We start from the raw sequence: 18,591 nt of genomic DNA on the forward strand, positions 1-18,591 counted from the left end.
TGGATTTGTCTCGATAGCCACTATCAGAAAATAAGTACCAAACTATAGCATCCCACTTAAAAAAACTAAGTTGACTTTCATATCTCTGACGCGACCCCACCTAGCAACAAAAACCAACTTCATATTATGGCCCCCGTTGTCCCCTGCAAAATTTGTCCCACAAACTTTTCAGGCACTATCATACACTCCTGGAAATGGAAAAAAGAACACATTGACACCGGTGTGTCAGACCCACCATACTTGCTCTGGACACTGCGAGAGGGCTGTACAAGCAATGATCACACGCACGGCACAGCGGACACACCAGGAACCGCGGTGTTGGCCGTCGAATGGCGCTAGCTGCGCAGCATTTGTGCACCGCCGCCGTCAGTGTCAGCCAGTTTGCCGTGGCATACGGAGCTCCATCGCAGCCTTTAACACTGGTAGCATGCCGCGACAGCGTGGACGTGAACCGTATGTGCAGTTGACGGACTTTGAGCGAGGGCGTATAGTGGGCATGCGGGAGGCCGGGTGGACGTACCGCCGAATTGCTCAACACGTGGGGCGTGAGGTCTCCACAGTACATCGATGTTGTCGCCAGTGGTCGGCGGAAGATGCACGTGCCCGTCGACCTGGGACCGGACCACAGCGACGCACGGATGCACGCCAAGACCGTAGGATCCTACGCAGTGCCGTAGGGGACCGCACCGCCACTTCCCAGCAAATTAGGGACACTGTTGCTCCTGGGGTATCGGCGAGGACCATTCGCAACCGTCTCCATGAAGCTGGGCTACGGTCCCGCACACCGTTAGGCCGTCTTCCGCTCACGCCCCAACATCGTGCAGCCCGCCTCCAGTGGTGTCGCGACAGGCGTGAATGGAGGGACGAATGGAGACGTGTCGTCTTCAGCGATGAGAGTCGCTTCTGCCTTGGTGCCAATGATGGTCGTATGCGTGTTTGGCGCCGTGCAGGTGAGCGCCACAATCAGGACTGCATACGACCGAGGCACACAGGGCCAACACCCGGCATCATGGTGTGGGGAGCGATCTCCTACACTGGCCGTACACCACTGGTGATCGTCGAGGGGACACTGAATAGTGCACGGTACATCCAAACCGTCATCGAACCCATCGTTCTACCATTCCTAGACCGGCAAGGGAACTTGCTGTTCCAACAGGACAATGCACGTCTGCATGTATCCCGTGCCACCCAACGTGCTCTAGAAGGTGTAAGTCAACTACCCTGGCCAGCAAGATCTCCGGATCTGTCCCCCATTGAGCATGTTTGGGACTGGATGAAGCGTCGTCTCACGCGGTCTGCACGTCCAGCACGAACGCTGGTCCAACTGAAGCGCCAGGTGGAAATGGCATGGCAAGCCGTTCCACAGGACTACATCCAGCATCTCTACGATCGTCTCCATGGGAGAATAGCAGCCTGCATTGCTGCGAAAGGTGGATATACACTGTACTAGTGCCGACATTGTGCATGCTCTGTTGCCTGTGTCTATGTGCCTGTGGTTCTGTCAGTGTGATCATGTGATGTATCTGACCCCAGGAATGTGTCAATAAAGTTTCCCCTTCCTGGGACAATGAATTCACGGTGTTCTTATTTCAATTTCCAGGAGTGTACTTTCGGAGTTATTCTGGGTGGCAATAGTTAGTGACTCACACTGTATATCATAAACAGTAACGGTCGTATCACACTTCCTCGACCTTGTCATGACACTACCACTACTAATGACGCAAATCCTGCTGCAGATAGTCTGAGCATCATTCCTATTAAGTCCGGAACCCATACAGTGAATAGTGTTCCGTCTACGTCGGCCTCATTAGCGAAAGTTTAATTGTAGCCGCCCTGCAAATGGACAATAGCCATTGCGTCACAACTTTCGACGGTTTCACACTGTCGTTTTCCAGCATTCCGTGTTCATCCTAAAGAACAGAGACTTCCCTGTACAGTCAGACCAAGCGTACAGTATTCGTGTGACAACAGTGTACTTCTGAAGCCATCTGCCTTTCAGTCAGATCATACAAATACCGGTATACAACATCTTCTGGGGATGTGAAATGGAACGATCGCGTAGGTTCAGTTCTAGACAAAGCAGGTGACAAATTGCGTTTCTACTCTTGCGACTCATCCTCGCGTATTGTCCCACTGTGTGGTTCCCGCGCGAAGTAGGGCTAGCAGGGATAACTTATAAAAAGGAGCTCAGCACGAGTGGTCTCTGATTTCTTTGACTCACAGGAGAGCGTTCCGGAAATACCGAAAAACATGAATTTTCAGACGCTAGAAGAGATGCACCTATTATCCCGCGGAAGGTTGCTTACGAAGTTTCAAGAACCAGTATTGAGTGAAAAATCTAGGAATGTACTTCAACCTCGCTACACGCAGCTCCGTTGTGACCCCGCAGACAAAAATAGACTAATTTTAGCATTCACAGCTACATTAATTCCCTCCACTGCTAATTCTTTCCGCGAATGGAACGATAAGGATCCTTGAGATGTGATACAAAGAAAAGTACCCTCTGCTATGCACTTCGCAATGATTTATGGAATATGCATGTATATCTACATGTAGATACCCGCCTAGGCGTCTTCGTTTCTAATTCATTTATTTCTCTTCTCTGGAGCGAAAAGTAGCACACGTTCCACTTAGAAGCTGTAGTTGTTATTTTGCTTGATCCATGAATGAGCCAATGTTTCGCTCCCAAGCACAATATGGCACAGGTGTACTCTCGCCGCCAAGCTCGCCCTTCACTTGGTCGGCTTATACGCTGCGAGTCAGAATCATGCATACAAGCTGAAAAGTATTTATACCGTCAAATTCTGGGAGGTTGTAGGGGACATCCAAACAAATATTTTTCGCTAATGTCATTTTTTTCTATGAGGATTATTTAAACCAGTGAAGTTCGTATTACGCTCTTCAGTTGTTAGAGGCCGTATTACAATCTGCAGTTGTAGGCAACTGCTGTCCACCAGTGTAGTAGTGCATTGTCTCTGTTTACTAATGGAGCGATACACCTGGAGTGAGTACACTGATATTGTTGGTGCCTACTACGTAGCGCACCACAATGGACGAGCTGCACAGCGGGTTTATCAACAACAATATCCTAATCGCCGTATCCCGCATCATACGACATATCCTGCTGTGTACCAATGTCTGCGTGAGACCGGGTCATTTAGCAGATTACCTGGACAGGGACGCCGTCGCATGGTAAGAATGCTGCAATTTGAGGAAGCTGTCTTGCAGCATGTGGAGCAGTATCCTTCAATCAGCACTCATGTAATTGTACATAACATGGGGACGAATCAGACGAATGTAAGAACAGTCCTTCGAGAGCAACTGTTACGTCCATTTCACTCACAGCGCGTCCACAACCTGGAATCAGCTGATTATCCACCCAGAGCACAGTTTTCGCAGTGGTACCTGGAACAGTGTGAAATGCATCCTACATTTCCATCCTCTGTGATGTTTACCGATGAAGCAACGTTCGGGCGTGATGGAGTCTTCAACATGCACAATTCGCATGTTTGGAGTGAGGATAACCCACATGCCACTGTTACTAGCGCTCAAGTGCGGTTCTTCGTTAATGTGTGGGTCGGTGTTGTTGGGGACTGTTTATTTGGGCCGTATCTGCTACCTAGGCCATTAAATGGCAGGCACTATTACAATTTTCTTGCTCCCTACAAGATAACGCATGTTGTTCCAACATGACTGGGCGCCGGCACTTTTCAGTCGTCGTGTGCGTCGATACCTGGACCGACGGTTCCCAGAAACATGGATTGGCAGAGGTGGTCCTGTACCATGGCCTGCTCGGTCCCCAGATGTGTCTCCTCTGGACTTTTTTGTGAGGGGAGAGATGCGCAACCTTGTGTACGCAACTCCTGTTGCATCAGAAGAGGATCTGGTTGCCCGGATAGTAGCAGCAGCAGGAACAATTCAGGATACTCCTGGGGTTTTTGCCCATGTCAGAACATGGTCCGACAGTGTAATCTTTGTTTACGTGTCAATGGAGGCATATTTGAAAATCTACTGTAACTGAAATTGGGTTGTGTTAATGTGTTGTCTCTTGGTCATAAAAAATGGAAAAGTGTTTGTTGGTTTAATGAATTTGCCACCAGAGAAATCTTCCTTTACCATTTTAACTACTCCTCATACGAAAAACTGACATTAGGGGAAAATATTTGTTTTGATGTCCCCTACAACCTCCCAGAGTTTGTCGGTTTAAGTAATTTTCACCCTGTATATCTTAACACGTATGACAGATTATCGGCGTATCGCAGAATGGAAATGATGAAGCACTTTCAGACAGCGGGATGGAAATGATGAGACGCTTTGAGAGAGCATGAAATTTCACGCTTTATCGGTGACTGTAAGTGGTATGGGATATTCCAATTTCTTTGCGCGTTTCTAGATGGATTCCGAGTGTTGAATCAAATCAGATCACACGAGCAGACACTAGAACACAGTGAGAGATATTTTAAGTCACAGATTAAAGGTCGTCTTCCAAGCGAGCGCAGGCATTTGTCCGTAAGGGCACAGGCGCTATATTTGTAACGTGTAGCCCTCGGCTAAGCAATTTCTGAAGATGCTCGCATTGGTCGAGTTTAATCGCGGTCAGACAAGCCCAAAAAACGAAGCACGTTCTGGTCATCACCAAAAGCGCATCTGGCACAATGTTTCAACACAATGTCTGGCGAAATTTAATCTGGAAGACTTTGTGCGTCGATTTGTGACTGTTGATGACAACTAGCTCCATCATTACGCACCAGAGTCAAAACGGCAGTCAAAACAATTGACAGAGGCTGGTGGAAGTGCACTGAAGAAGGCAAAGACCATTTTGTCACCTGATGGTCACTGTCTCTGTTTCTTGGATTCCCGAGCAATAATCCTCATAGATTACTTGAAAAAACGTAGAACAGTAAGTGGACCCTATTATGCTTCATAGTTGGATCGTTTGAAACTTGTGTTGGCTGGAAAAGGACAGAGGTTGGCACGCTGAGAGTGCTCTTCGGTAGTTCATGAAATGGACTTAGAATTGGTTTCATCCTCTCTTTTCAACAGATTTAGTCCTAAGTGCCTTCTTGTGTTCCCTAACTTGAAACTTTGGATTGCTGGAAAGAAATTTTCTTCAAATGAGGATCTGATAGCTTCACTCAACGAGAATTTGGGAGAGTTTGGCAGAACTTATTTTCCCGATAAAAAAAGATGGAGGATCGCTCTACCAAGTGTATATACCTCAAAGGAGACTATGTCGAGAAATAAGGTGAGTTGTTTGCGAAACAAACATTTCTTTTTGCTTTTTCATCCGCCTTATCAAACCACCCTCTTATTTCTACCAATGTGCTCGTTTCTAACGCTATGACGTCGCACACGTACTGGTAATGGAGTGGTGACTCAGCAATGATACATAAATCGGAACCATGATTCATTGCGGTTGGCCGAGAGCATCCTGATGCCGGCGCTATGCAATGGAACGTTGACGTGACTTCTTGATGCGACACGACGCAATGTTGACGTTGACACACAGCATCGGGTAAATTGCGCAAAGTTGAGAGAATGTGTAAAAATGAGAGTAATTAAATATCTGTTTGGATGTCTCGACTGCTGGTGCCTCTAATGAGGAAATATTAAATTGTTTTTGATAAATAGACCTCGAGTGACATAATTTGTTATTGACAAATAGGCACAGTGTACAATCTCTCCCTACGCTGCCCCCTCGGTTGTCTCAGTTATAAAAGATAGAGTTGGGGAGGGGTGCTTCAATAACAATACGGATACATACTGCACTGTGAGCGCCTGAGAGCATTATGACATCGACGCGACACCGGTAACAGTGCAGGGGTCTTGTGTAAATGGACAAAATACGCAAAATTGTGGGAAACGGTCCACATCCTTAACCGGGTAGTCAACACAGCTGACTGCCATGCAGCGAGGCCACGATCGATTTCCTGTCGAGTCGGAGACTTCCTCCACTCGCAGACTGGGTGTTGTGTTGGCCACATCATCATTTCACCATCATCGACACGCTAGTCGCCCAGTGTGGCGTTAACTGAAAAGACTAGCAAGTCGGCTGCCAAACTTCCCCAGGTTGGGACTGTGGCTTCTTGTTTTGTGTGAAACCCAGCAAAAATAATAAAATGGGTGAAATATATGTAAAGTTCAGGAAAACACGAAAAAAATACGAAAATGGGTAAAAAGTGCCTAAAATGTGGAATAACGAGAGTTCTTGCATATCAGCCTGAATGTGACCTCTACTGGTGCCTCAAATGATGTAGTATTAAATTGTTATTAACAATCGGAACTCTGGTGACGTGACTTGACGTAATTTGTTACAAACAAATAGACACAGGCTGAACCTCTCCCTGCACTGCCCAGCTGCAGAGTGACCTCAACCACTCAAGTGATCCTGTTACACGCCGGCCGGAGTGGCCGAGCGGTTCTAGGCGCTACAGTCTGGAACCGCACGACCGCTACGGTCGCAGGTTCGAATCCTGCTTCGGGCATGGGTGTGTGTGATGTCCTTAGGTTAGTTAGGTTTAAGTAGTTCTAAGTTCTAGGGGACTGATGACCACAGCAGTTAAGTCCCATAGTACTCAAACCATTTGAGCCATTTGATCCTGTTACAAAAGATGAAGGTGTGGAGGGGGCGCTTGATTCTCATTTTGTCCATTGCGGATGGAAGGGGAAAGGGAGAGGAGGGGAGGGGTGATGATTCCCGTGGGTGACCTCGACTGATTCCCGGTTGTTCGCCGGAATAGACGGAGCGGGCATGCACCAAAGAGCCTAAGGTGCAGGGTACCTTGTACGATTACTGGTCATTTCCTATCCTGCTCACTCGCAAAAAAAAAAAAAAAAAAAAAAAGAGGACCCGAAGGAAAAACAAGTGTCTAAATGCCTCTTTACAGACTCTCATTTCTCGCATCTTATCTTAATGGTCCTTTGCCGCATTGTGCGTTGGCGGCGGTATATTTGTTCTGCAGTAGGTCTCAGATGCCAGTTCCTTAAATTTGCACGATAGTGCCTTGCGGAAGGAGCATCATCTCCCCTCTAGGCATTCCCATTTGAGTTCATGACGCATCTCCGTAATACACTCCTGGAAATGGAAAAAAGAACACATTGACACCGGTGTGTCCGACCCACCATACTTGCTCCGGACACTGCGAGAGGGCTGTACAAGCAATGATCACACGCACGGCACAGCGGACACACCAGGAACCGCGGTGTTGGCCGTCGAATGGCGCTAGCTGCGCAGCATTTGTGCACCGCCGCCGTCAGTGTCAGCGTTTGCCGTGGCATACGGAGCTCCATCGCAGTCTTTAACACTGGTAGCATGCCGCGACAGCGTGGACGTGAACCGTATGTGCAGTTGACGGACTTTGAGCGAGGGCGTATAGTGGGCATGCGGGAGGCCGGGTGGACGTACCGCCGAATTGCTCAACACGTGGGGCGTGAGGTCTCCACAGTACATCGATGTTGTCGCCAGTGGTCGGCGGAAGGTGCACGTGCCCGTCGACCTGGGACCGGACCGCAGCGACGCACGGATGCACGCCAAGACCGTAGGATCCTACGCAGTGCCGTAGGGGACCGCACCGCCACTTTCCAGCAAATTAGGGACACTGTTGCTCCTGGGGTATCGGCGAGGACCATTCGCAACCGTCTCCATGAAGCTGGGCTACGGTCCCGCACACCGTTAGGCCGTCTTCCGCTCACGCCCCAACATCGTGCAGCCCGCCTCCAGTGGTGTCGCGACAGACGTGAATGGAGGGTCGAATGGAGACGTGTCGTCTTCAGCGATGAGAGTCGCTTCTGCCTTGGTGCCAATGATGGTCGTATGCGTGTTTGGCGCCGTGCAGGTGAGCGCCACAATCAGGACTGCATACGACCGAGGCACACAGGGCCAACACCCGGCATCATGGTGTGGGGAGCGGTCTCCTACACTGGCCGTACACCACTGGTGATCGTCGAGGGGACACTGAATAGTGCACGGTACATCCAAACCGTTATCGAACCCATCGTTCTACCATTCCTAGACCGGCAAGGGAACTTGCTGTTCCAACAGGACAATGCACGTCTGCATGTATCCCGTGCCACCCAACGTGCTCTAGAAGGTGTAAGTCAACTACCCTGGCCAGCAAGATCTCCGGATCTGTCCCCCATTGAGCATGTTTGGGACTGGATGAAGCGTCGTCTCACGCGGTCTGCACGTCCAGCACGAACGCTGGTCCAACTGAGGCGCCAGGTGGAAATGGCATGGCAAGCCGTTCCACAGGACTACATCCAGCATCTCTACGATCGTCTCCATGGGAGAATAGCAGCCTGCATTGCTGCGAAAGGTGGATATACACTGTACTAGTGCCGACATTGTGCATGCTCTGTTGCCTGTGTCTATGTGCCTGTGGATCTGTCAGTGTGATCATGTGATGTATCTGACCCCAGGAATGTGTCAATAAAGTTTCCCCTTCCTGGGACAATGAATTCACGGTGTTCTTATTTCAATTTCCAGGAGTGTATTTATGTGATGATCGGACCTACCGGTAATAAACCTAGCAGCTCTCCCTTAAACAGCTTCATTGTCTTCCTTTAATCCGACCTAGTGTGGATCCCAGAAACTCGAAAAGTACTCAAGAATGGGTCGACCTAGCTTTCTATACGCAGTCTCCTTTATGGAAGAGCTACACTTTCTCAAAATTCTTCCAATAAAACGAAGTCGAGCATTCACCTTCCCTAATATGAACCGACGTGCACATTTCATTTCAGATCGCCTTTTAAGTTACGCCTAGATATTTAACTGAAGTGACTGCTTAAAGCTGCACCCTACTAATGCCTTATTCGAATGTTGCAGGACTGTTTTTTTCCATTCATCCGCATTAACGTACATTTTTCTACATTTAGAACTAGCCGCCCTTCATCACACCAACTATAAATTTTGTCTTAGACGTATATTCCTACGCGACTCTACGACGACATCTCTCCATACACCATAGCGTCATCAGCAAACAGTCGTAAATTGCTGCTCGCCAAGTCCGTCGCGCCACTCATGTACATAGTGAATAAAAGAGGTGTTATAACACTTCCTGGGGCAGTCCTGAAAATACCCTTGCCTCTGATGAACATTCGCAGTGAAGAACCAGGTACTGGGTTCTATTACTTAAAAGGTCCTCTAGCCACTCACCTGTCTGGGAACCTAAACCTTATGCTCGGACATTCACCAGCATTCTGCAATGGGGCACCGTATTAAACGCATTCCGGAGATCTAGGAAAATGAAATCTACCTGTCACACTCTTCCGTAGTTTGTAGGGTATCGTGTGAGAAAAGAACAAGTTGAGGTTCGAACAAGCGATGCTTTCTTAATCCGTGCCGATTTTCTACTGAAGATTCCCTGCTTCAAGGAAATTTATTATATTGAACTCAGAATGTGTTCGAGAATTTTGCGGCAACCCAATGTTCAGGATATTAGTCTGTAATTATGGGGGTCATTTCTTTTACCTTTCTTATATACAGGAGTCACTTGCGATTTTTTGCATTTCACTGGCGAGAGATTCGCGATGCATGCAAGCTAAGTAAGAGGTCAATGCAACAGAGAACTCTAGATAAAACCGAATTGGACCTGGAGACTTACTTCTTTCCGGATCTTTCATTTGCTTCTCTACGCCACAGATGACGATTTCTGTCTTCCGTGACGGGAATCTGTACGTCAAACAACGGTATATTTGTACGATTCTCTTGTGAACTTGAAATGGATACCACCTTGGTCGGTTGTTTTGATGAAGAGAAAAATGTGTGCGAAGTGTGGCTACAGGTCCCGCACACCTTGACTCCCGAACAAAAACAACGTCGCATGGTCACCTGCCGCGAACCACAAAACGCAGACACTTCTTTTCTGAAAAACATCATCACGGGTGACGATACTTACTGTTATCAATACGAACGACAAATGTGGAAACTCACTTGAAGGGTCAACGCTTCGGTGACATAATCGACATTCGAGCCAACGTGACGCACGAGTTGAACAACAATCCATAGAACTTCTCTGACAATTTCACGTAGTTATATGAACGTTCCATACGATGCAGTCAAGTGCAAGCAGTCATATAGAGCGCCTGAAACACTAAAAAGCCTATCTTAACTTTTCTCTGTTTTTTTATTAACCCAATCTCAAAACTTTTTGGACTGACGAGGGAAAATATGTACACTAAGCTTTCATAACTTCTGTCTTGCTCCTCCACAGGTTGTGCTCAAGATTCTCGTGGTGTTTCTCTGACTTGTAAGGCGAATGCCGGAGCTAGAAACCCTCCATCCCTCAAATATTTCCAACTGAAGCCCCTTTTGCCACGCTACCATATGGCCAGACATTATATTGAAAAGACACTCACGATGGAAGGGATATTAACTCGAGCATCGGAATCTACATTTAGGAGTAGAGAACGAAAAGTATTTTTATAAAGATCCTTGTATTGCAGGGTAGGTACGTTGCTCACATTGTGCAAGTTAGTGACTTCATACTCCCAATATACATATACTAGCCTTCATTTTTTTCTTCGACATATCCTCCGGAACATAACTCAATTAGACACAGCTTTTGGGATGTTTCTCTCGGAGGCAAGGTAAATTTTGGATCTGGTAATTCACTACCAAATAGTCGCAGTCGGCAATGTCACCTCCATAATTCCAGCTCCGTGACATCTCATTGGAAAGATGGGAGCTTTATAACGATCTGAGAGATTTTTCACATTAACCAATTGTTGACAGATATAAGAGAAACGATAAACCGCACAGGAAAATTCTAGGAACGATGGAAGATCGAACGCCAGGCCTGTAAAGTTGTACACCAGCACTTTCACACCGAGCTGCTAACACAAACATTAAATACGAATAGCTCCAATGTAGGAATATGAATGGCTCTCGGTAGTACAGCCCATATATGGTGGAATGTTTTTAATACAGTACACTCGTATTCCTTCCGCATCTCTTCCTAGCCAACTCTACATTAACTGGACGTTGATCAGTAGCCTTCGTTCGTCTAAAAGCATGCTATATGTTTTTAATCACCAAGATATATCTGTGTTATCACCCAAACCGAGGGAATCCATGGAGATAAGGGCTATCAAGGGAATGCTACATTTCGTGGTTTTTGCACGCTATGTACACAGTGATAAGTTCACTTTTATTCGTTTTATTTAAATTTTATATATCTTGTAGCCATTCTCGAGTATTATACCCAACAATGGGTTGCTGAAGTCAGTCCAGTGTTGGCCATCGCTACGAATGCATGTGCGTGTGAGTAAGTCAAAGTATATCAGGTGGTATCACAGTCAGAATCGAAATATGTGTAAGAAAAAACTGGTTACCGGTACAAACTTAAATTATTATATTAAACTTCGGAAGAATTATTTCCTGCAAGAAATTTTATTTTCTAAAAGTTATCGTCTATATTGTTGCGTCCCTATGAAATTCTTTTCATCTCAGAGCAGCTCTTATTTGTTGTATTTATTCCAGTCTCTGTCTTCCCTACAAGTTTTGTTATTCCTCTTCATCCGTTCCTATCTCACCAGTCCTTCAATTTTCAGCACACTTCCGTAATACCACATCTCAAACGCTTCTACTCTATTCTTTTCCTGTATTTCCACAGATACGCGGTTCACATACATTCACTGTACTCCGTCATAAATTCTCAGAAATTTCTTTTTCAAATTAACATTATGTTTGATACTAGCAAACTCCAAAGGTGGCAGAATAGCTTCGAAGTTCCTTCATTTCATTTACTAGACAGTCATCAATTTTAAGTTCGTCTGTTATCTCGTTTCTGCTGCACCTCATTTCTTACATCTCTCTTTGGTTTATTCTCACTCCGTGTTCTGCGTTCAGTCTATTCAGTGTTTATTCTATTCAACAGATCCTGCAATTCTTCCTTATTTTCTCAGAGGAAGTAGTGTCGTCAGCGAATCTTTAACATCCTTTCTTTCTGAATTCTGATCCTGGTTCTGAACATTTCTACAGACTAATAAAATGTGTACAGTCATACACTGAAGTGCAAAATTTAAGGACGAAAACAACGTTCGCATGATACATCACTGCCAAGTAACATAGCTGGACGAAACTTGGACCTCACAGAGAGAAGTGCTGCAGTATGGTCCAGAAGGCAAGTCAAAGAAATACCCTATGAGACGAACAGAAATGATATTTTATTCAAAGCCAATAATCACACTGAGGTCACAGCGATTCTTGCTGGTCCCCTGAACGTTACAAAAGGCACGACATGGTTCTTAATACGGTGTGCGATCACAACGGACGGCAGTGTTTGCTCTGCAACGTGCTTCCATGTTGACCAGAAGATCGGCAAGTAGTTCTTGTAATAGGACGTTCGTCCTCCACCAGCAACTGCTGGATGGTAAAATGAAATGAGCGTGTGGCATTGTTGGCCGGGAGGCACCAACCGGGGAGGTTCGGCCGCCGAGTGCAAGTCTTATTTCAGTCGACGCCACATTGGGCGACTTGCATGCCTGTGATGAGGATGAAATGATGATGAGGACAACACAACACTCTGTCTACGAGCGGGAAAAATCTTAAACCCGATCGGGAATCGGACCCTGTCCCACTGCATGCGACGCAAGCACGTTACAACTCAGCTAAGCAGGTGAACTTGCTGGATTGTAGTTGTTGCACAAATCGCGACATCTTTTGTGTAATTACATTAGTGAACAAATTTTAACATTTTTATGCAGTTGGATAGATAACATTCCATCAGAATTTCTAAAATCATTGGGGGAAGTGGCAACAAAACGACTATTCACGTTGGTGTGTAGAATATATGAGTCTGGCGACATACCATCTGACTTTCGGGAAAGCATCATCCACACAATTCCGAAGACGGCAAGAGCTGACAAGTGCGAGAATGATCGCACAATCAGCTTAACAGCTCATGCATCGAAGCTGCTTACAAGAATAATATACAGAAGAATGGAAAAGAAAATTGATATTGCGCTAGGTGACGATCAGTTTGGCTTTAGGAAAAGTAAAGGGACGAGAGAGGCAATTCTGACGTTACGGCTAATAATGGAAGCAAGGCTAAAGAAAAATCAAGACACTTTCATAGGATTTGTCGACCTGAAAAAAGCGTTCGACAATATAAAATGGTGCAAGCTGTTCGAGATTCTGAAAAAAGTAGGGGTAAGCCATAGGGAGATACGGGTCATATACAATATGTACAACAACCAACAGGGAATAATAAGAGTGGACGATCAAGAACGAAGTGCTCGTATTAAGAAGGGTGTAAGGAAGCAATGATGGAAATAAAAGAAAGGTTCAGAAGTGGAATTAAAATACAAGGTGAAAGGATATCAATGATACGATTCGCTGATGACATTGCTATCCTGAGTGAAAGTGAAGAAGAATTAAATGATCTGCTGAACGGAATGACCAGTCTAATGAGTACACAGTATGGTTTGAGAGTAAATCGGAGAAAGACGAAGGTAATGAGAAGTAGTAGAAATGAGAACAGCGAGAAACTTAACATGAGGATTGATGGTCACAAAGTCAATGAAGTTAAGGAATTCTGCTGCGTAGGCAGTAAAATAACCAATGACGGACGGAGCAAGGAGGACATCAAAAGCAGACTCGCTATGGCAAAAAAGGCATTTCTGGCCAAGAGAAGTCTACTAGTATCAAATACCGGCCTTAATTTGAGGAAGAAATTTCTGAGGATGTACGTCTGGAGTACAGCATTGTATGGTAGTGAAACATGGACTGTGGGAAAACCGGAACAGAAGAGAATCGAAGCATTTGAGATGTGGTGCTATAGACGAATGTTGAAAATTAGGTGGACTGATAAGGCAAGGAATGAGGAGGTTCTACGCAGAATCGGAGAGGAAAGGAATATGTGGAAAACACTGATAAGGAGAAGGGACAGGTTGATACGACATCTGCTAAGACATTGAAACACGTATGTATTTAGTACAGCGATGGCGAGGCATGACAGAATCTCTGACCAGAGAGTTATTTATCGTTGCTAGTCTGCGCTTGACAGCGCGAGAGTTTAGTTGCATGTAGGGAGTCAGTAGTTGCAGTTGCTAGTTGCACTCTGTCAGTGCTAGTAGCACGCGCGAGACAGTCGGAGTTGTGTGTGAGGAGTTGGCGGGCGTCGACATGGCCCTCTGGTCAATATTCAGGACGAGATATATTTTTAAATAAGGTAATGAAGCAGCATTGCGCACATCTGAGAATGTAATGTATTTTAACTGTAATTAATTTGTTCAAGAATCGCCCCAATAATAATTTTGTTTTCAAACCAAGCATTTTAACAAAACAAACATTTTATTGAAAGAATGTTTCCCATGCATTTCCTTAAAGAAAAGTTTCACTAAAATTCGAAGAATATTTGCGATGCATTTCCTCCAAGCTATGGCGAAAAATAAGAGCAGATGCAGTTTTACTGAGGTAAGAATTTGAGTTTAATTAGTGAACAGGGCCTAAGATCGACATTTCGGTCTATTTGCGTTTTCATTGTCACTGAGATTTCATTATCATTGAATTGACTTTCATATTTTGTGGGGAGCTTACACATGGCTCCGATTGATAGTTCTCACATTTATTGTCATTGACTTACATTTTTTTGCTGGGAGGTTACACTTGGCGACATCCGGCCAGGATCGTATTTCTTTGGGAATCTTCTAAGAAACAGTCAGATATTTGCTCTTATTTGCTTAAATATAATTAGCATTTGGCGCAACGCTTTTACTAATTTTGTGATTTTCTTTCCTCAGATCATCGGCAATTCGTTGCTCTGTTGTATTTGTGTTTGTTGCTTTTTGCATTGTGCTTATTTTATTTGCGAATAATTGTGACTACTGTAAAAATGCCGCGAAAGACTGTGAATAGTGTATCGCGAGGTATGATGAATGAAATTACCGACTTAAGCAACTTCACCGATAGTGCTTGTGACGCCCAGGGTAATGATGACAATCCACCGTCTACTGACAATCATCCTACTGATGTACAAACGAACTCAATTGTCTCCTCTGTTAATTTGACGACAATTGATGACGCGGCGTGCTCTATTGTAATGAGCGCTGCCCAGCCTAACACAACTGGTTTACTAAATTCACGTGATGAACACACAAATTTGTCTAATGAAAATGAACAGGATACACAAAGTAGGACGGATTTATTTAATTCCGAAATAGTGACCGACAGTGTACATTTGACTGGCAAACAATTTTGTAAATTACAGAATGACCAAATGGTCACACAAAACGTGACAATTGCAGATTCACCATCACACAGCACGGACAATGGAGCCGATAATTTGGGCTGGGGTCAAATTTTGACAGTATTGCTACAGTTTAAGAACGAAGTTAACAAAAAACTAGATAATAATGATGAAAATTTCAAACAACAGAGTGAATAACAAGACAGTCTTAAAGAAGATCTCAAGCAAGATAACGAAAAACTCAAACACTACTTAAATGAAAAATTAGACAACAATTCCAGACAGTTAAATGAAAAATTAGACAACAATTCCAGACAGTTAAATGAAAAATTAGACAACAATTCTAGACAGCTTAGCGAGCAGATTACAGCCGTTGCCGCGCAGTGTCATGATACTAAGGTACAGTTACGCGAGGAAATTGAGGCTTGTTCAAGAAAAAGTAGCGAAGAAATTAGGTCTGTTGCTCAGGAATTAAGGGAAATGCAAACAGCTGCAACAGAAACACTCAGAGAGGAAATTAGCGGAGTCGCTAAACAATGCTCTGAAAAAGCTACACAATTACGCGACGAGTTTAAAGCAATGACAGCAGAACTTTCGCGGACAATGGATGCAAAGATAGACGCGAAATTCGACCAACAGAACACTCAGATTGACGAACGTTTTAATCACCACATACAAAACAGTGATACGCGTTTCCGCAAATTTATTCAGGATCAAAATAAAGTAAAACGTCAAGTAATGGAAACAATCACTGCGCAGAGACAAGAAGACAAACGTAAAATATTTGCGAAAGCAAAAACATACGTAGACAACAATATTGCTACAGTGTGACTATTTACTGATGATTGTCGTATTTTTTCTTGGCAAGTGCCCGGCAAGGTAAGGTTAGCAGGTCGCTTTTCTTGTCGTTACACATCAGAGCGTGCACATTTTCCATTTTTTTTGTGTGTATGATTGTTTTCCTGTTTTGTTTGTATGCATTATGAAATAGCGAAGACATAACAAACATCAGTTAACTTTGACATTTTTTTGCCCTATGATATCTCAACATCGTGACTGTTTTACATTTTTTTTTTTTTTTTTTTTTTTGCTGCTGCATTGTGATATTCTGTGTACATTTTTGCCTTTGAACACTGTCTATGCTTTTGACATATTACGTTTTCTGTCATGGTCTGCTGTATGCTTAAAATATGTTACTATAAACCAGTCATTATTTAATGGATATATGATTTAAATGCAAGACATTAATCTTTGTTCATCAATTTCAGAAAGAAATAACGTGTAAAGGAAATAAATTAAACAGGAATGGGAATTTCAACTGCGGAATGATCGAAAGAAGATGCAAACCTCGTGAGGAAGAGTAAATGGGTCAGAATTAACATGCATTAACAAGAATATACTATACATCGTAGAATAGCAGTCTTAACTAATTTTTTCTTTCAGAATACAAGGCGGTTGATGCAGGCTGTCAGACAGAACTACACATCTTAGTTTTGGTGATGAAATATGCTAGAGATAAGGAATAGTTGTGTATTGAGTAATGAAGTGATTTTTTTTTGCAGATGATAATGAATGCTGATGAATAATGATGAAGAATATGCTACTATGAATAATGAAGTTTTTCTTTACAGGTGATGATAATAATGAAGTTATGATAATATGGATAGTGAAGTGATGGATAATGAAGTTTTTTTCTTTACAGATGAGAATGATATTGAAGTTTATGTATTTATGCTATGTAGTTATTTAAGTATTTGTTGCAGTTTGTTTTGACAGTATGTTTTATATCGTATGGTATGATGACTGAAAGTTTTGGAAAGGACAGCTATGGAACACATTTTTATACACATTTCACTACCTGTTAATTCGAAGTTCACTACTTTTCAGCATAGTATGCGTTTTTTCTTTCAGCTCAATAATCCATTTTGTATTTTTTTTTTCAGGAGAAGCTTTTCATGATACTTACTAAACCTGTTACTTATTAAACCTGTACTGGTACTTGCATTTTTTTTTACCCAGTTGTGTCTATCATTTATAAATGTGATCACATATACTTCCTTGTTTCATAACCTTGCTACAGCTGACTCATGATGAATGACGTTACACATTTTTTCCTTTACAGGAACAACCCAGAAGCAAATTGTTTTTCTTTTTCTCTTCTTGCTTTCCCTTATAATTACCCAAAGCAATGCATTGCTAACAAAAAAAATGTATCACCAGTTCCAAATAATGCTACCCATTTAAGAGAGTTCTGAATAATACTGAATGATGAACAATGTTTTGTACTATTCAACACTTGCTGGCCAATGAGTGCCAATAATTAGTCTAACTAAATGAATTATGTTAATACTATACCATTCATTAGCTCCTGTTTTCAATGATGACTTTTGATGTTTTGTAACTGGCCACTGAGTGCCAATAATTAGTGTAACTAAATGAATTATGTTAATACTATACCATTCATTAGCTCCTGTTTTCAACGATGACTTTTGATGTTTTGTAACTGGCCACTGAGTGCCAATAATTAGTGTAACTAAATGAATTATGTTAATACTATACCATTCATTAGCTCCTGTTTTTAATGATGACTTTTGATGTTTTGTAGCTGGCCAGTGAGTGCCAATAATTAGTTTAACTAAATGAATTATGTTAATACTATGCCATTCATTAGCTCCTGTTTTCAATGATGAGTTTTGATGTTTTGTAACAGGCCAATGACTGCCAATAATTAAAAATGTTGTACTATTCAATACTTGCTGGCCAATGAGTGCCAATAATTAGTATAACTCAATGAATTATGTTAATGCTATGCCAATAATTGACTCTCCTTTTCAATGATGACTTCTGATGAACATTATTCTGTCATACTAAACATGCTTTGTAACTGGCCAAGGATTGCCACTGTTTATTGTAATACGATTACCCATGATGCCAATAATTGCTATAATCAGTTAATTTTATGAACATTATTCTGTAATACTAAATAAATGGTACAGAAATGTTCAATAACTGGGCTATGAATGCCACAAACTACTACTGTAATTCTCAATGAAGACTACTATGTGACTTAATGTCCTTCACCTTCTGAGCTAACTACCCTGAATTACTGCAATATCCATTTGTCCTGTCCATCCTCATGATCTGCACTAATTCTACGTTGGTGTGCCTTGTAAGAGCGTGGTGTTGACACGACATGCTGTCCACCACCGTGAGCGATGAAGACGTTATTATGGTCCCACTGTTTGGTGTACCTGATGTACTGCCAAAATGATAACAGGGAATAATACTACGACATTTCAGTGTCTTGGATACGCTGATAAATACTTCTGGGAAAAGAACTGCAAATTGTCTCACTTGGTGTTGTATTTCTGTGGAAAGATATGGACTTTCAGTGCAGCTGCAT

The sequence above is a fragment of the Schistocerca americana genome, chromosome 1 (assembly GCF_021461395.2).
Source record: "Schistocerca americana isolate TAMUIC-IGC-003095 chromosome 1, iqSchAmer2.1, whole genome shotgun sequence".
NCBI lineage: Eukaryota > Metazoa > Arthropoda > Insecta > Orthoptera > Acrididae > Schistocerca > Schistocerca americana.